Genomic DNA, 21,110 nt, shown 5'->3' with positions numbered 1-21,110 from the left:
AGAATAAAATATACTTAAAGATTGTGATTAAGGATACAGATCGAATATGTTTCTCTCCATAAATATTGAAGGTATACTTCAACAAGTGACAATTAACTTTGCCAACACCATCCCAGAATTAACTGATCTTTATAAAAAGGTAACTGAAGCCAGAATGGGTGATCTCTAAGAGGATTTTCTGTTGACTCTTCACTTGATACACCTGTATAACAAACCTTGAAGATGATGCAGTATAATGGAGGTGTGTCCAATGGAGATGACAATAAGATTGAGATCATTGCATCCAGAGAAATGGCAGCTGCACGTCTCCAGGTGTATCTGTGGTACCTGGAGGAAAAGGAGATAGTCCAGAAAATATTCCTTGAAACGAATAATTCAGGAAATACTTTTAAATGCATTAAATAAATTGACTTCAGTGATTCTATCATAGTAGTGATCCTTCATATAATCTTGGGAACACCAAAAAAAAAGAGATTAATGTCATGTAAAAAAATATAATATGTACATATTTCAGGAAGTAAATATCATGTAGAAAACAACAAAGAGGTAACTCCATTGATTCAGTTACCAACATACATGATTTAGCATCACATAAGCTTGAATTAGCAAGTCATATTTTCCCACTGCAGTGCACTGCCACTGTTAATACATGCTGAGTGTTTTAAATAGCTATGTAATATGATTTATTTCTCCTGAAGTTCCAAGACATTGGGTGTTATGATGATATATTTATGAAATCCCTGAGGTTCACAGGGATTAAACAGTTGTATGCATTTGCTGCTGCTAAGTCACTTCAGTTGTGTCCGACTCTGTGGGACCCCATGGACGGCAGCCCACCAGGCTCCCCTGTCCCTGAGATTCTCCAGGCAAGAACACTGGAGTGGGTTGCCATTTCCTTCTCCAAAGCATGAAAGTGAAAAGTGAAAGTGAAGTCTCTCAGTCGTGTCCGACTCTTAGCAACCCCATGGACTGCAGCCTACCAGGCTGCTCCGTCCATGGGATTTTCCAGGCAAGAGTACTGGAGTGGGGTTCCATTGCCTTCTCTGATGACCAACCTAGACAGCATATTAAAAAGCAGAGACATCACTTTGCCAACAAAGGTCCATCTAGTCAAGGCTATGGTTTTTAGAGTGGTCATGTATGGATGTGAGAGTTGGACTATAAAGAAAGCTGAAGGACAAAGAACTGAGGCTTTTGAACTATGGTGTTGGAGAAGACTCTTAAGAGTCCTTGGACTGCAAGGACATCCAACCACTCCATCCTAAAGGAGATATGTCCTAGGTGTTCATTGGAAGGACTGATGTTGAAGCTGAAACTCCAATACTTTGGCCACCTGATTTGAAGAGCTGACTCATTTGAAAAGATCCTGATGCTGGGAAAGATTGAGGGCAGGAGGAGAAGGGGACAACAGAGGATGAGATGGTTGGATGGCATCACCGACTCGAAGGACATGTGTTTGGGTGTACTTCGGAAGTTGGTGATGGACAGGGAGGCCTGGCGAGGTGTGGTTCATGGGGTCACAAATAGTCGGACACGACTGAGCGACTGAACTGATATAGGAAGAGATAAATATGTTAGATTTTGGTTCTTTTTCACATATTCCAGCCATGTATGGCATCCTTGTGCTCAGTTGCTCCACTATGTCTGACTCTTTGAGGCCCCATGGACTGTAGCCTGCTAAGCTCTTCTTTCCATGGAATTTTCCAGGCAAGAATACTATAGCAGTTTGCCATTTACTTCTCCAGGGGATCGTCCCAAACCAGGCATCAAACCAGCATCCTTTGAGTCTCCTGCATTGGCAAGCAGATTCTTTACCACGAGCACCACTTAGGTGGAGAAGGCAATGGCAACCCACTTCGTTACTCTTGCCTGGGAAATCCCAGGGACAGAGGAGCCTAGTATGCTGCTGTCTATGGGTTTGCACAGAGTCAAACACAAGTGACTGAAGCAACTTAACAGCAGCAGCAGCACCACTTAGGAAGTCCCGTAGAGCATTCTTCTGTGTGTGTGTGTGTGTGTGTGTGTGTGTGTGTGTTAGTCACTCAGTCGTGTCTGACTCTGTGACCCCACAGATTGTTGTCCACCAGACTCCTCTGTCCATGGGGATTCTCTAGGCAAAAATGTTGGAATGGGTTGCCATTTCCTTCTCCAGGGTATCTTCCTGCCTCAGGGATCTGAGCATGGCAGGTCTCAGCATGGCAGGCAGATTCTTTACCTTCTGCACCAACAGGGAAGCCCTAGGGTATCCTTAAAACATACTATATAGCTCTAATGTTTGTCTGGATGATTACTGATCTCACTTTCACAATGAAGCTTTTCCTGAACACCTAACTGACTGCTACAAATAGTCATGCCTGCCCCACACTAACAATCACCCTTAACCTGCTTTGTTTTTCCTTTATTCAGTAGTGCATATTAGCTTTTAATATACTATGTCATTTAATATTTATTACAGACTGTTTCTGTTTCTCAAATTGAATATGGGTTTCCCTGGTGGCTCAGATGGTGAAGAATCAGCCTGCAATGCAGGAGACCCAGGTTCTATCCCTGGGTTGGAAAGATACACTGGAGTAGGAAATGGAAATCCACTCCAGTTTTCTTGTTTGGAGAACCATGGACAGAGGAGCCTGGTGGGCTACAGTCCTGTGGGTCACAAAGAGTCAGACACAACTCAGCAACTAACACACACACACACAAATCTAATATGTATTCCACAAGGCAGAAGTCTTTTATTACTAGAATTAGTGTTTACTTACATATCTAAAATTGTATGTGGCATACAGTAGGCATTCAAGAAATTTTTGATGGAAAAATAGAAAGAAGGAGGAAAGGAGGAGTGAAAGAATATAGGAATTCAGGAGAAAACAATATTATTGTTTAAATTGGCTATTTCTTCTTACAAACACCATGCTTTTATCATTTTATTATCAAAATTGAAATCTGAGTATTTAAATTTAGTGAATTTTATTTTTAATTATAATTTTTATAATTACATATATGTGCTACGTTTGTCTCATAAATGATGGTTATAGTCAGGTATTTTATCTTAAGGACATTCTGTATTTGGAGAAGGCAATGGCTTCCCACTCCAGTACTCTTGCCTGGAGAACCCCATGGATGGAGGAGCCTGGTAGTCTGCAGTCCATGGGGTCGCTAGGAGTCTGATGTGACTGAGCGACTTCACTTTCACTTTTCACTTTCATGCATTGGAGAAGGAAATGGCAACCCACTCCAGTGTTCTTGCCTGGAGAATCCCAGGGATGGGGGAGCCTGGTGGGCTGCTGCCTATGCGGTCGCATAGAGTCAGACACGACCGAAGTGACTTAGCAGCAGCAGCAGCATTCTGTATTGGCTCAGATTTTTCTGGAGTAAATCATTTAATGTGATTCTTAAAGTACATTTGACATCAAGACTTTTTAAATGAATTATACATCCCCTCAGTGTATTGCCCTGAAATATCATTTCTCATCCTCCTGACAGATGATAACAGAAGGAAGGCATCAGGACAAAGAACACGGATGCTCACTGGAAGACAAAAGGCAAGATCAATATAAATAGTGTCAAAGATAGAAGTCAGAGATGTGAGAGACTCACAAAAAGTGAATTATGCTGTCATGTGACAAGGGTTGCTGTAAATTCAGAAAGACTTTGAACTATTTATTTAGTCAAAGGTGTGACAAGGCTTGTTTTATGCAGTTATATACCCTGGTGTATATAAGAATCCCTGCCTCGGGATTCTTTAGAGGGAATGTTACTGACTAGGATATTTAGCAGCTTCTGAGTTTCAAAGTTCTTAATAAAATACACCTGAGAACCTGCGGTGCTTCATGGGTTGACTGCTAAAGCACGTTCACAGATTTGATTATCTTAAAATGCAATTAGAAACTACATTTTGATAGACTCTCATGAGAAAGTGTAATCTTTCATCTCAGTAAGATGACTTTTACAGTTTTATGACTTTTACAGACTTTTACATATCCTTAAAAATGAGAATCACCTTCTAAATGAATGTAATACAATCCAGGTAAATAAAGACACTTTGTACCTGATAGCCTGATTCTAAGTGAAAGTGAAAGTGTTAGTCACTCAGTTGTGTCAAACTTTTTGGGACCCCATGGACTGTAGCCCGCTAGGCTCCTTTGTCCATGGTATTGTATTCTCCAGGCAAGAATACTGGAGTGGGTTGCCATGCCCTCCTCCAGGGAATGTTCCCGACCAGTGATCGAACCTAGTTTCCCACATTGCAGGAAGATTCTTGTCTGAGCCACCAGGGAAGCCTGATTCTAAATAGTCCTTTGCAAAAGTAAATCCAAAAATGGAGTACTTTTCTTAATAGAGAAACCTTGCTATGCTTCACTCAATCATATTTACATATTCATTCAATCATAAGTATCTGATAGAATTTTAATTAATGTAGAAAGATACGTTATTGAATGTTTATTGAAATACGTCTCAATAAATACACTCTGATGTCACAGTAATGTTTTAATGTATTGGTTTTATCTCAGCCTCCAGTGACAAGGGACGAAGTGCATATTGACTAAACAATGAAGATGAAGATAATTGAACTGTAACTCATGAATTACATCTGTAACCAAGCTGAAAGTTATATTTATTCTTTCAGTAAATGATATTTATCATATCTTAATACCAGCATTTTAACTTGTTAGTGTTCCAGGATCTATTGTGTCAATATAAGCCTTAAGGGCAGGAACATAGCCAGAGATTTTTATTCAAAGGTAAATCAATGTTCCCATTACTGGTTTCAGAGCTTTTTATTTTGTCATGTTAAATTGCACGATAATACACATGCTGTCTTTCCATGTGGATTTCAGCTTAATGAAAATAAGAAAATGGAGAGCTGAATTATTGACATGTAATTGACAACTAAAATTTGTATGTATTTAAAATGTACCACATGATGTTTTGATATACATATATATTGTGAAATAATTACCACAATCAAGTTAAACATCCATCACCTCACTTAGTTATTTTTGTGTGTGTGTAGTAAGGACTCTCGGAGAAGGCAATGGCACCCCACTCCAGTACTCTTGCCTGGAAAATCCCATGGACGGAGAAGCCTGGTGGGCTGCAGTTCATGGGGTCACTAAGAGTCGGGCACGACTGAGCGACTTCACTTTCACTTTTCACTTTCATGCATTGGAGAAGGAAATGGCAACCCACTCCAGTGTTCTTGCCTGGAGAATCTCAGGGACGGGGGAGTCTGGTGGGCTGCCGTCTATGGGGTCCCACAGAGTCGGACACGACTGAAGCGACTTAGCAGCAGTAGCAGCAGCAGTAAGGACTCTGAAGATCTATTTTTTTTTTGATAAGTTAGCTACATATTTCCTTTCCCAGTATCTATTGTAATATATTTCTCCTACACTTTCTTATTGGTATCTAATAATGTTATTGATATTTTAAATTTTAAATGCTAAGTAGACAATATTTTCTCTAAACTTAAATTTTCTCAAAGAACTCCATTAGTATTTGAAAATTCTAAACCTCTTATTGCATTGATTATCACCTCCAATATGATGATGAATAGAGATGGTTGGTGGGGCAAATACTGTTTGTTTACGGATTTGGTAGAAACGGTATGAAATATTCACTAAGATGAATGGTATTTGCTAAAGGTTGTGCATAGGAAAAGGTGATTGTGTTAAGAATATTCACTGATTGTAATTCAAACTTGATCATGAATTAATATTTAGTTTTTTACAATTTGTTCTTTCTCTAAGGTGAGATAATCATGGCAGAGATTTTTCCTCACCTAAAATATTTTAAGTGAATGCTCTTGAATTTCTTACATAAAAATCTAGTTTTGTAGTGATGATTTTATTTCTTCATTAGTAGACTTAATTTGTTCAGGTTTATGTTTACAGTAATATAGTACAGAATGTACCCAGAATTCCTATATTTCCTTCAACCCTCCACATAGTATCTCCTATAATTAACAGCATGTATCATGTGCTAATTTCTTTACCATTGGTGAGCCACTATTGACGTCTTGTTATTAACCAAAGTCCATAGTTTACAGTACAGTTCATTCTTTGTGTTGTACGGTTCTATAGGTATTGACAGATGTGCAGCATCATGGATACAACAATACAGATTGGTAGAGAATCACTTCACTGCTTCGAAAATGCCTTATATCCCACATATTCATCCCATTCCATCCACCTAAACCCAACAAATGCTGATTCTGTTACTCTCCATAGTTTTTCTTTTTCCAGAATATCATGTAGTTGGAATCATAGAGTATGTAACTGTTTAAGACTGGATTCTCTCATTTATTATCTATGTGGATTATGTCCCCCAAAATCCATATGCTGAAGTGCTGGTAACCAGTGTGACTGCACTAATAGATACGGCCCTTAAAGAAATATTAAGGTTAGTTTATGGCATAGGGTTGCAGCCCTAATCCAATATGACTGTTGTCCTTATGAGAAGAGCAAAACAGCAAGAACGTACAAGCAGAGAGGAAAGGTCAGGACGCAGAGAGAAGGCAGACATCTGCAAGCCAAGGAGAGATACCTGAGAAGAAAATACACCTGCTGCCAGCTTGATATTGGGCTCCAGTCCTCAGTATTGTGAAAAAATAAGTTACTATCATTTAAGCCATTCACTGTCTGGTAAGGCAGTCCTAGAAACACAGGAACAGTTTCTGCAATGTCTTTACATAACTTGATAGCTTATTTAAATATTAATTCATTCACCTATTGAAACACTTGCCTTACAATTTTCAAAACACATTTGCAACTACTATAATTCCACTTTTAAATAATACTCCACTATATTGTGGGTAGCACATTATTTTACAATAGCAACATTCTCCTGATTTCTCCATCCTACCCCTATATCAGGCTTCCCTTGCGGCTCAATGGTAAAGAAATCACCTGCCAAGCAGGAGACATGAGCTTGATTTCTGGGTTGGGAAGATCCCCTGGAAAGGAAATTGGCAACCCACTCCAGTATTCTTGCCTGAAGAATCCCATGGACAGAGGAGCCTGGTGGGCTACAGCCCATGGGGGTCACAAAGAGTTGGACATAACTTAGCGACTAAACAACAGCATCCTTTTATCATTGCTGTCATTTATTTCAATTATATATGATATAATCATTGTGTACACTGTTGCTATTATTATTTTGAAAAAACTGCCATCTTTCATATTGAAGAAAAAGGAAAAAATGTAATATTTATTTATTCCTTCTTGAACACTCTTTATCTCTATAAAATTTTTAAACATTTCTTGTATAACACGTCTACTGTCAATGACTGTCTTCAATGCTTTGATGATTACTTTTCCTTCAACATTTTTCTTTTTTTTTTACTTTTTAAATTTGTTTATCTATTTGAGTTTCTTTTTTTGTTTGTTTTTTTTTGCCATTCCTCACAGCCTGTGGGATCTTAGTTCCCTGACCAGGGATGGAACACAAACCCTGGCAGTAAAAGTGCAGAGTCCTGCATTGGACCACCGGGGGATTCCTGTTGGATTAAGAGTTCTAGATTTTGAGGGTTTTTTTTTTAATCCTTTTTATATATTAACTCTGTTCCTTTCTCGCTTGCATGAGCTCTAGAAAAGTCAGATATAATTTTTATGTTAATTTCTCTTTAGGCAAGATGTTTCCTCCCCCACTGGCTTCTTTCAAGTGTTTCTGTTTGCCTTTGATTTTCTGTGTTTTGAATGTGATAAATTTAGCTTCAGGTTTGTTTGCTTTTAGTTTGTTTATTTTTGGTATATATCTGGCTTTGAGTTCTGTATGTTTCCTAAATCTATAGTTTTGTGCTTGCCAATAATTGTGGGGATTTCTTAGTCATTATTAATTCAAATATTTTCTTTTCTTTGTTCATCTGCTACATCCATTATTTCTATGTTACACCTTTGTAATTGTCTCAAAGTTCTTGGATAACTCTGCCCCATTTTGTCCAGCCCTATTTTCCCCTTTGTCTTTAAAGTCAAGAAGTTTATATTGACATATTTTCAATGTCACTTTCCTCAGTTGTGTGGACACATTAAAAAGTGGTTCTTCTTTTCTATCACAGTGTTTTTTTTTCTAGCATTTTACTTTATGCTTTAGAACGTCCATCTCCCTGCTCATATTATGTTTATTTTTGCATGTTGTCAACTTTTTCCATTAGAGCTCTTAACATATTAATCATAGATATTTTACATTTCTGGTCTGATAATTACATTATTTCTAACATATCTCAGTCTGGTTCTGCTGTTTTCACTAAGTTAAAGGTTTTTTTTGTGTGTAATTTTTGCTTTTTAATATGCTTTGAAAATTTTTCCTTGAAAGCTGTACATAAGGGAATTCCAGAAAAAACATCTACTTTTACTTCATTGACTACACTAAAGCCTTTGACTGTGTGGATCACAACAAACTGTGGAAAATTCTTCAAGAGGTGAGAATACCAGACCACCTTACTTGTCTCTTGAGAAACCTATATTCAGATCAAGAAGAAACAGCTAGAAACAGAAGTGGAACAATAGACAAGTTCAAAATTGGGAAGGTTATATATTGTCACTCTGCTTATTTAAGTTTTATGAATAGTACAGCATGGAAAATGCAAAGCACAAGCTAGAATCAAGATTGTCGGGAGAAATATCAACAATTTCAGATATGCAGACGAGACCACTCTAATGGCAGAGAGTGAAGAGGAACTGAAAATCTTCTTGATGAGGATGAAAGAGGAGAGTGGAAAAGCAACTTAAAACTCAACATTCAAAAAACTAAGATCATTGCATCTGGTCCCATCACTTTATAGTAAATAGAAGGGGAAAAGTGGAAAGAGTGACAGATTTTATTTTATTGGACTCCAAAATCACTCAAACAGTGACTGCAGCAATGAAATTAACAGACGCTTGCTCCTTGGAAGGAAAGCTATCACAAACCTAGACAGGGTATTTAAAAAGTAGAGATATTACTTTGACTACATAAAGGTTTGCATAGTCAAAGTTATGGTTTTTCCAGGAGTCATGTATAGATGCGAGTATTGGACCATAAAGAAAGCTGAGCATGAAAGAATTGATGCTTTTGAATTGTGGTGCTAGCAAAGACTTGTGTTCCTTTGACAGCAAGGAGATCAAACTGGTCAATCGTAAAGGAAATCAACCCTCAATATTCATTGGAAGGACTGATGCTGAAGGTGAAGCTCCAATACTTTGACCACCTGATACAAAGAGCCAACTCATTGAAAAAGACCTTGATGCTGGGATAGACTGAGAGCAGAAGGAGGAGGGAGCAACAGAATATGAAATGGTTGTAGGGATAGCAACACTAACTCAATGAACATGAATTTGAGAAACTCTGGGAGATAGTGAAAGACAAAGAAGCCTGGATCATTGCAGTCCATGGAGTGGCAAAGAGTCAGACAAGACTTAGGGACTAAATAACAACACATGCCTAAATCTTGATGTAAGGTTTTATGTTTATCTGGCCAGTAGTTAGGCTGTGTTTACCATTTGCTACATCTATAGATATCAGAAGCTTCGATTTCATCTCTTCTTCTACATGTCTCCCCTGAAACAGTAAAGTTTCCCCAGAGACTCTGTATTATATAGCTTCAGAAATTTGCATGTTTTTAGCTATAATACTCTATTTGGAATAATCTCTATTGGTATTGTGATAAAATACAAGTGAGGAGAAGCTTTCCATAAGCCTATGATTAGTTCTCAGTGTTTAGTGAGCCACTGTGCCATGGGCTGTGATATTCACAATGGTTTGTCAAGTTTTCAGTTTCTTTTTCTATTTTTCTTGTTTATTTAAGTCTTTTGTAAAACAGAAATATTCAAGGTGGCTGAAATCGGGTGGTTCCCTTCCTGTACATGGGTTAGGCTCCAGGGAAGCTTTTGTTAGTTATTCAGTATAGAAATTTCCATTAAGGTTGCACCCTCCTCAAGGAGCATGAAGCACTACGTATGTTTCTTAATGATTACTTTTTCTTTTTCTCTGCTGGAAACATGATGGGATTTTTCTTCAACTCACACAGTTAGAATCTGGCAGAAATTTTGAGAGTAAAACTTTTGAAAATGTGGGGATCCCCAAAAGACTATCCCTCCAAGCATTCTTAATCTCTCAAGCTTGTCCATATTTAATCTACAGTCATTAGTCAATCGCAGTTAGGTATTCCTATCCAATACTGACTCCAGTAATAGTTCCTTCTTCCAGCAAATTATAATAGCTTTCTTTGGTTTGTATCTTCAGTTTCCAATGAGGGTACTTGCCCTGTGACTTCAGTTCTCTGACCCTTTCAGAGGAGTTGTTGGTTTTCAGGTTTGCAGCATTTTTCTTGTTTGTAAGGATAACAGTGATGGCTTTACATGTTAGATCAGAAGCCAGATATTAGTGATGGATTTCGAAGTACTAATCACATATGTTGTTTTCCAAATTGGTAAATTTATGATTAACTCAAAATATTTTACTTATGTTTATAAATGCAGAGGCCTATATCTCTTTTGTTTGTAAATTATTTTAATAACTTTAGTGTGAACATGGAGTAAATTCCAAAAACATGCATGTTTAAATTTCTAAACAAAGTAGGGCTTGACTAATTTTGATTATTGATTTTAAACTAATTTTATTTTGATTAGAAAATAGCATATTTACACTTTTAATTTATCAATACTTTTTGTGACTCATTAATGAATGATATTTTAAATGTTCTCTTCTTGTTTGAAGAAACAGGTTCATTTTCAAATTGATTTGGAAAGATCTAAATATATCAATTGTATCAGTAGTATTATATTTTACAGAATTACTCTTCTTTTACTGCCAAGTTATTTTTTGAGTGTGTATTAAGTCCATGGTTGTTTTGGATTCTGTGGAGTACTTGCTTTTTTCATTTTTATACTTTACATTCTTTTTTTGCCGCGTCGCTTCAGTCGTGTCCGACTCTGTGCGACCCCATGGACTGCAGCCTACCAGGCTTCTCCGTCCATGGGATTCTCCAGGCAAGAACACTGGAGTGGGTTGCCATTTCCTTCTCCAATGCATGAAAGTGGAAAGTGAAAGTGAAGTTGCTCAGTCGTGTCTGACTCTTAGCAACCCCATGGACTGCAGCCTACCAGGCTCCTCCATCCATGGGATTTTCTGGGCAACAGTACTGGAGTAGGGTGCCATTGCCTTCTCCTTACATTCTTTAGCAATTATATTTCTTGTCATCTTTTTTAACTTATTATCCCAAAATAACTCATTAAAAACCTACTACATTTTGCATCTAAATATTTTTAAAAAGTGATAATTATTGATCTACACCTGGCATCATTTCTATAGTTTTGTTTTAATTTAAAGAATTATTTTGATAAAATTTCGAACTTATAGGATAGTACAATTTTCCCCTATATGTATATATATTTTACCCACTTCCCCCAATGTCAAGTATTCTAGAGAATTTGTCATACTCTTGAACTCTCTTGTGTTCACTTCTTTCTTTCTCTTTCTCTCTGTTCTCCTACCCTCTATATTTTTCTGGCAACAAATTGCAGAGTTACATATAGCATACAATTATCTTATATAAGATACCCTTTCAATTAGATTTTTCTGATCAATCTCCATGATTTGATTCAGGTCATATATTTTATTTAGGTAATATCCAACATCCATTGTATCATCGAAAAAGCAAGAGAGTTCCAGAAAACATCTATTTCTGTTTTATGGACTATGCCAAAGCCTTTGACTGTGTGGATCACAACAAACTGTTGAAAATTCTTAGAGATGGGAATACCAAACCACCTGACCTGCCTCTTCAGAAATCTATATGCAGGTCAGGAAGCAACAGTTAGAACTGAACATGGAACAACAGACTGGTTCCATATTGGGAAAGGAGTACGTCAAGGCTGTATATTGTCACCCTGCTTATTTAACTTATACGCAGAGAAGATCATGAGAAATGCTGGGCTAGATGAAGCACAAACTGGAATCAAGATTGCTGGGAGAAATATCAATAACCTGACATATGCAGATGACACCACCCTTATGGCAGAAAGGGCAGAAGAACTAAAGAGCCTCTTGATGAAAGTGAAAGAGGAGAGTGAAAAAGTTGTCTTAAAACTCAACATTCAGAAAACTAAGATTATGGCATCTGGTTCCATCACTTCATGGCAAATAGATGGGGAAACAGTAGAAACAGTGTCAGACTTTATTTTCTTGGCCTCCAAAATCACTGCAGATGGCGGCTCCAGCCATGAAATTAAAAGAGGCTTACTCCTTGGAAAAAAAGTTAGATCAAACTAGACAGCATATTAAAAAGCAGAGACATTACTTTGCCAATAAAAGTCTTTCTAGTCAAAGATATGGTTTTTCCAGTAATCATATATGGACGTGACAGTTGGACTATAAAGAAAGCTGAGTGCGGAAGAATTGATGATTTTGAATAATGGTGTTGGAGAAGACTTTTGAGAGTCTCTTGAACTGCAAGGAGATCCAACCAGTCAATCCTAAAGGAAATCAGTCCTGAATATTCATTGGAAGGACTGATGTTGAAGCTGAAACTCCAATACTCTGGCCACCTGATGGGAAGAACTGACCCATTGGAAAAGACCCTGATGCTGGAAAAGATTGAAGGTGGGAGGAAAAGAGAAGAGATGGATGGATGGCATCACCGACTCAATGGACATGATTTTGAGAAAACTCCGGGAGTTGGTTATGGACAGGGAGGCCCAGCGTGCTGCAGTCCATGGGGTCACAAAGAGTCAAACACGCCTGAGCAACTGAACTGAATATATATATTTTTGCAGCAATAGCACCAAATAGCTTCTGTGTCTCAGTTCTTCCAATCAGGGTGTGCATTGTATTAATGAGCTTCATTAGTGGTGACCTTAACTTTAATCACTCAGTGAAGGGAACATCTGCCAATTTTCTCTCCTGTTAAGGACTATCTTTCCTTTGTAATTAGAAAGATGTTTATGGAGAGGTACTTTCAACTCATTTATGGGTTTCTCTGTAGAGTGAACTGTCAATGTAGCAAGTATGTGGACTTACGTTTTTTGTTTCTGTGGATGGCAGCATTAAAGAATTTTGTTTTGTTTTGCTTTTAGTAATCCTTTTATTTTCTTCCAGGAAGCTAAAATGCTCTACATTTCTTCTTTTTCCTTTCACTTCTTGATTTGTCATGGGTACCTCTTTCTTTCTAAACTCTTGTTCCCTGAAGCACCATCTTTGCTGCTTTAGAGGCTATACTGCATATTTCATCTCTATAGCATCTACATAAAATATTTAAATTTATGTTTTAGTATACCTACTAAAAGTTTAAATTATTTCTAAATCACTACCTTTTCCTGTTTCTATGTTTTACTTCACCTTAATTATCACCAGAAAAGCTTAGACCCACAATCCTGAATACGGTTTTTATGAAATACATAGTGTCCATTTCTTTTTAAAATTATTGAAAGATATTAATATATTTTCAAGGTCAATGCTTCATTCTTTGTCACGAATTTGTGCATTTATTTTGTCCATTATTCTTTTTTTCTTTACTTCTTAAATTTATTTTTAATTGAAGGATAATTACAATACTGTGTTGGTTTCTGCCTTACATCAACATACATCAGCAGTAGGTATACATATGTCCCCTCCCTCCCACCTCTCACTCCATCCCATCCCTCTAGGTTTTCACAGAACCCCAGTTTGTTCTTCATTCTACTTGCTTACATATTCTTCTTGTTAAACTGCATTTTTTAATAATGCTTTTTGTGAGGGTATGACCATGGATGTGTATACTCCCTTGTGTCTCTGTATATCTGTAAATTTTTATGCCTTGTAGAATGAATCCAAATTCTAATTCTGATACACCTTAATGTAATTCTAGCTTGAAGCTTTATCTTATGTTCATTTCTATACTGGCTTTTAGTTCCTTTTATCTTGCCATCCTTCCCTAACTCTTGTCTGATATTATGAGGATTGAATTTTTGGGAAGCCCCAGGGGTGCCAGTTCAAAACTAGGTCTTTGTGTTTCAGCTCATAATATTTAAAATCTAGTGTCTCAGGCTGTTAGTGTTTGACTCAATTCCTGATTGCAAGGCTTCTTTCTTGGACCAAAAACTTCATGAAGACAGGTCCCCAGGCAGTGGAGGGAAACAACTTTGTCAACCTTTTTCACAAACAAGACACCTCTTCTCATACTCACATTGGCTGAACTTCCAAATTCCACATCAAGCACATTAAGTATCAAACTCCTAAAGAGAGAAAAACACCCTCCCCAGTTTTCATCCATGTCATTAATCCAGAAGACCTGTAGTCTCAACCTTTTCTTTTATAGTTGCATGTATGACTTGACTTCTGCTAAAAACACATTTGCCTTGTTTTAGAGAGTTGATATTATCATAAATTCTTTTGACATATTTCTCTTTATAGAATAAGTATGTGCACCAGCCTCAAGCATCCAGTATAGTGCATCAAACCTGGACTGGCGACTCGTTTCATATATGATATTATACATGTTTCAATGCCATTCTCCCAAATCATCCCACCCTCTCCCTCTCCTACAGAGTCCAAAAGACTGTTCTATACATCAGTGTCTCTTTTGCTGTCTCGTATACAGGGTTATTGTTATCATCTTTCTAAATTCCATATATATGCATTAGTATACTGTATTGGTGTTTTTCTTTCTGGCTTACTTCACTCTATAATAGGCTCCAGTTTCATCCACCTCATTAGAACTTATTCAAATGTATTCTTTTTAATGGCTGAGTAATATTGTAAAGTTAAAAAATAAAAAAAAATAAGTATGTGCTTTAAATCACATACTTATAAGTTTTTTTTAGAAATTCATACATGAACATCTGAAGTTTTTCTAAAAACTAAAATGTTCTTCCCAGAAAAGTTCTCTTAGTTGCACACACACACATATATACTTTTATTAATATATGTGTTTTCACAATATAAAATTACCATGTAAAAATTAACCTAAATAAAGTAGAGCTGATTTAACTACTATCAATAGAATAGTTATGATGGATACACGGCTCTAAGTTCAGGTAATAAAGGATGAATTAAAAGATAATAATCTAAGCCACAAATTTGAATATGTAGTTTCCTCTTGTTCTTGCATTTTAGCATTATTTTACAATGTGTTGGAATATATGAATTTGAATTCAGAAAAACACTAAAATAAATAAAATAATTATTATTTTAGTAGCCAAATTTTGGAGTTACTTTTTAAGTATAGTGCATGAATAAAACCCTTTCAGTGTTCTTAGAAGTCTGACTTGGCTTTTGTTTGACTTAATACTGCATTTTGCATTGTGTTCAGTGGCCTGTAAAAGCTGGTCCAGTATAGTTTAGTTTACAATGAAGCAAAGGCAAAGTCATTCACTCATTCATACACTTACTTATTAAACAGATGTTTAGTTAACAAATGCTATGAACCAGGTACTGGGAATTTATAATAGATTATATTTCTGTTGCTATAGCACTTAAAATCAAATAGAGGAGAAAAACATGAACAAGCACAAAAATACACACACACTCACACACACATATGAATATAAAAAATCAGATGGTAGTAAGTTTTATGATGGAACATAAGCTGGAAATGAAGTAAAAAACAATGTAGGGATGTTAGTCTTTTAAGGTAAGGGCTCTCTGACAGGTATTTACAGAGAGCAACAAATGAAGTAAGAAAGATATCACGGAGTTATTTTGCAAAAGAATGTTCCAGTTGTAGGGAAGACCCAATGGCAATTTCTTGGAGGAAAAAGTGTAGATGAAGAACTGCAGATATGGTAGGAGACCTAAGACATAGATGGAGAGAGTGAAGATGTTAGTGATTGAAGATGATGTCAGAGAAGGTAGAGGGACCATTCATACCAGAAAACAAAGCAAAGGAGGATGTGTTTATCTCATTGTGAGTAGCATACCAAGTCCATTGAGGGTTTTGAACAGAGAAATGTCATGCAACAATTTTTATAAGATAATTTTACCTACTCTAGAATGGCAAGACAGGAAATAAGGAGTGAGATTGAAACCTCTTTATGGTAATTTTGACATAGGCAGTAGTGATGAAGGTATAACAAAAAGGTGAGTTTTGGGATGCATTTCGAAAGCAGTGATGATTAGATTAGATATGACTTTTTTCTTAACTATTTTATTTTACTTTTTTTTTTATTTTATTTTTTAACTTTACAATATTAATAATGGGGATTCATGATAGCTTTGGATAATTTGTGTCAAGTAAACAAGAAAAATGTAGTTGGTATTACTTGGAAAGGAAAAGACTAAAGGTTAGTTGGTTGCATAGAGATGAGGGGAGAATTAAAGATTCAGGTTTGGAATTAGTAAATTTGAGTTTTATCAGGTATCCAAAGGAAAATGATGAGTGTGCAGTAATGCACATGTGAGAGTCTCTGGGAGAAGGCCAGGCATGAGAAATAGAGATATACATTTGTCTGAAGGAGGTGGGAATATTTAAAGTTATGAAACAGAATGAGATGACGTAAAGCATGACATCAGATAGAGACAAATTCAGAGGACCTGAACACATTAGAGAAGCCAATGTCTGCATGTCAGGAAGATAAATCCAAACAAGCAACATTGATTAAGGGGAAAAAAAGAAGATTAGGGTAGATACTGAAGATAGGATTAGATTTCAAGTTTATTTCATGTAAGAAGCAATCCAAGAAAACAATTTTGGTTTGGAATGAGGAAATGGGAATATAAAGGGAAAGAAGCCTTTAGAAGTGTATTATGAAGTAGGTGCCATTCAAAGATGGCACAGTAGGTGCCATTTAGCACTTCAGAGGTATCCTACCCAAGATGTAAGGGAACTCATGAAGGATACGTCCAACAGCTCTTCTCAGTCATTGACGGAACGCTCTGTCAGGAAGTTGCTAATTTCCCTGTGTTGCTGGTCTGAATATTATTGTTTTCTGTTGGGGTAATTTCATATTACGATGATATCTATCTCTCCAAACTGGTTACTAAGATCCATGTTATCCCTATCAGCAACTGAGATTTGTTTTAGTAGATGAGCTACTTGAAACTGTGTGTGGTTGATAAGAATATATATATTTCTTTCTTGTAAAATTTATATCTGAATAAGTATATATGATACTCATTATATATATATATATATATAACACTCATATATAGTATAAACTGATATACTATGTATAGCTATAAATATATGCTAACAGAAATAACTATATATATATATATATATATATATAACTACATAATACCTTTTTGATCTTTAAATTAAAATTTATTTTTTATGTGTGTTAGTGAAGAAAATCTGTAATGGAGCTCTTCATAGTCTTATGGAGCATAGTGCTCGAAAATTTGAAAATTCCAAGAACAAGAGTATTTATGCAGATATAGTAATACACTACTAGCCTTCATAAAATGAAGTTCTATTAATAGAAAAAACAATCAAAATTGACAAATGGAAGAGAATGTTTACTTTTGTAACAGCTTCATATACCTATACTAACTTAGCATCCAATAAAGAAGACATCATAAGTCAATGCTAAAAGAGAAAACTACTTGCCATATAAAGACAAAAAAAAAAAAAAATAGATCTCATTTAACATCAAAGACAAAACTGAGCTCAAGATTGTGTGAAAATGGGGAAAATGTATTATTATGAGCAATAAAATATTAGTGAATACATATTTTTAAAAGTCATAAAGAACTTCCTATAAAATGTTCAAATACAAACCATTAAAAAATATTAACAGGATCATTTTGATATTTGGCAAAACCAGTACAATATTGTAAAGTTAAAAAATAAAATTAAATTAAAAAAATATTAACAGGATCAATTCATATGTGGGAAATTTTATCTGAAGACAAACAGTGTAGTTTGTGTTTAGTTTTGTTCATCCTCTTTTCTTGTTGTTGTGCACAGTTGTTAGTTGTTCTACTCTTTACTGAAAATGGGGCATTCATCAACATAGACTGACTTTTCTATTATATGATGTCTATCGTTATAATTAGTATTATTTTGTTTCAATGTATTGTGTCCAATATTTTTATAGCCACTCTGACTTTTCTATGGTTGCTGTTTGTATCATATTAATTTATTTTATTTCTTTCTTTTGATTTTGACCTATGTGAATCTGTCTCCTTTATAGAGCATGTAGTTTGATATCATTTTCTTATTATCCAATCTGACGATTTCTACTTTTTAATATCATTGTGTACTCTATTCATTCAATGTTATTATTGACATAGATGGATTTGCTTTTGTGATTTTCTTATTTATATATATGTATTATATATATGTGAATATATATATATATATACACACATTCCACATTTTTTTGTGTGTGTGTAAACTTCTATTCCTCATTTATTGCTTTCTTTGTATTAACTAAAATTTTTCTACTGTGGGAGAATTCTGATTACTGATTCAATCTCCTTACTAATAATTGGTATATTTAGTACTCAATTTTTTTTTTCTGATTCTGTCTTGGCAGAATATATATTCCTAGGATTGAATTAAAGACTTAAATGTAAGAACTGAAACTATAAAACTCTAAGAACACATGCAAAAAAAAGCTTATTGAGATGAGTCTTGGCAATAATTTTAGAATATGATACCTAAAGCACAAGAAACAAAATAAGCAGTTGGGACTTCATTAAACTACGAAGCTTCTTCACAGTAAAAGAACCACTAAACAAGGTGAAAAAGCAAGCTATGGTAAGGGAAAAATATTTGTACATTTTGTATCTGATAAGAGGTTAATATCCAAAATATATAAAGAACACATAACAGTTCAATAGCAAAACACACAAATAATCCAAATAAAAATGAACACAGAAGCTGAATAGACATATTACCAAGTTAGATATTTAAATAGTCAACAAATACATGAAAATTAGTATTTAGTAATTAAAGCAATGCAAATCAAAACCACAATGAGTTATCACCACATTCCTGTCAGAATGACTAGCATCAAAAACACAAGAGTTAACAAATGCTGATGAGGGTGTGGAGAAATGGGAACACATGTACACTTTTGGTAGGAAGGTGAATTGGTACAGCCAATATAGAAAACAGCATGGAATCATCTCAAAAAAATTAAAAACAGGGCTATGATATGATGCAGAAATTTCACTGAGTGTACCCAAAAGAAACAAAACTGCTATGTTGAAAAAGGATCTGCACCCTCATTCATTGTTCATTGCAGCATTATTTATAATAACAGAATATGGAAACAACTTACGTGTCATATATGAATGGATAAAGAAAGTTAATATGTAATAGCTTACATATTAACGATGCAATATTATTTCTGCATTTCCCAGGTGGCACTAGTGGTAAAGAATCCACCTGCCAATGCAGGAGATAAAAGAAATGGGAGTTCAGTACGTGGGTTGGGAAGACCCTTTGGAGGAGGAAATTGCAACCCACTCCAGTATTCTTGCCTGGAAAATCTCATGGACAGAGGAGCCAGATGGGCTACAGTCTAAGAAGTCACAAATGGTTGGATATGACTGACCATTAGAGCACATTAAATAAAGAATAAAATCCTGCCATTTGTGGTAATATAGATGGACCTCGAAGGCATTATGCCATAGGAAATAAGTCAAACAGAGAAAGAGAAATACTGCATTATCTCACTCATATGTGGAGTCATCTTAAAAAAAAAAAAAAACACTCATGGAAAAAGAGCTCACACTAGTAGTAGCAAAAGTCCAGGGTAGGGGATGGAAAATTGGGTAAAAGTAGTCAGGCAATGGCACCCCACTCCACTACTCTTGCCTGGAAAATCCCATGGACAGAGGAACCTGGTGGGCTGCGGTCCATGGGGTCGCTAAGAGCTGGACACAACTGAGCGACTTCACTTTCACTTTTCATGTTCATACATTGGAGAAGGAAATGGCAACCCACTCCAGTGTTCTTCCCTGGAGAATCCGAGGGATGGGGGAGCCTGGTGGGCTGCCCTCTATGGGGTCGCACAGAGTCGGAGATGACTGAAGTGACTTAGCAGTAGCAGCAGTCAAAAGTTAAAGAATTCCAGTTACAAGATGTTTAAGAACTGAGATATAATGTACAATATGATGAAATATGATGATGATAGTTAGCAATGGTGTATGATACATCTGAAAGTTGCTATGAGAATAGGTCCAGAAATTTCTCTTTAAAAAGAAAAAAAATTTAAATTATAGCTAGATGAGAATATGAATGTTAACTATCATGGAAACCATTTCACAATATATACATATGTTGAGTCTTTATGTTGTACACTTTAAACTTATACAGTGCTGTATGCCAATTATATATCAATAAAGCTGGATAGAAAAAGATCATTTTATTCTGGTAAATATGACCAGACTTAAATTTGAATTCTAGATTCTGAACATTGGAACTGAAAAAAAGTTTAAAACTGAAATTTCAAAATTCTGAGTATTGTAAAGCCATCAGATCAGATCAGTCGCTCAGTCGTGTCTGACTCTTTTCGACCCCGTGAATCGCAGCACACGAGGCCTCCCTGTCCATCACCAACTACCGGAGTTCACTCAGACTCACGTCCATCGAGTCAGTGATGCCATCCAGCCATCTCATCCTCTGTCGTCCCCTTCTCCTCCTGCCCCCAATCCCTCCCAGCATCAGAGTCTTTTCCAATGAGTCAACTCTTTGCATGAGGTGGCCAAAGTACTGGAGTTTCAGCTTTAGCATCATTCCTTCCAAAGAAATCCCAGGACTGATCTCCTTCAGAATGGACAGGTTGGATCTCCTTGCAGTCCAAGGGACTCTCAAGAGACTTCTCCAACACCACAGTTTAAAAGCATCAACTCTTCGGCACTCAGCCTTCTTCACAGTCCAACTCTCACATCCATACATGACCACAGGAGAAACCATAGCCTTGACTAGACAAACCATTGTTGGCAAAGTAATGTCTCTGTTTTTGAATATGCTATCTAGTTTGGTCATAACTTTCCTTCCAAGGAGTAAGTGTCTTTTAATTTCATGGCTGCAGTCACCATCTGCAGTGATTTTGGAGGCCAGAAAAATAAAGTCTAACACTGTTTCCCCATCTATTTCCCATGAAGTGATGGGACCAGATGCCATGATCTTTGTTTTCTGAATGTTGAGCTTTAAGCCAACTTTTTCACTCTCCACTTTCACTTTCATCAAGAGGCTTTTGAGTTCCTCT

This window comes from Bos grunniens, chromosome 20 (genome assembly GCF_055505025.1).
Source record: "Bos grunniens cultivar Pamir isolate PY7600 chromosome 20, Bosgru_T2T1.0, whole genome shotgun sequence".
Taxonomy (NCBI): Eukaryota; Metazoa; Chordata; class Mammalia; order Artiodactyla; family Bovidae; genus Bos; species Bos grunniens.
The sequence above is the reverse complement of the archived record's forward strand: the minus strand, read 5'-3'. Positions refer to the sequence as shown.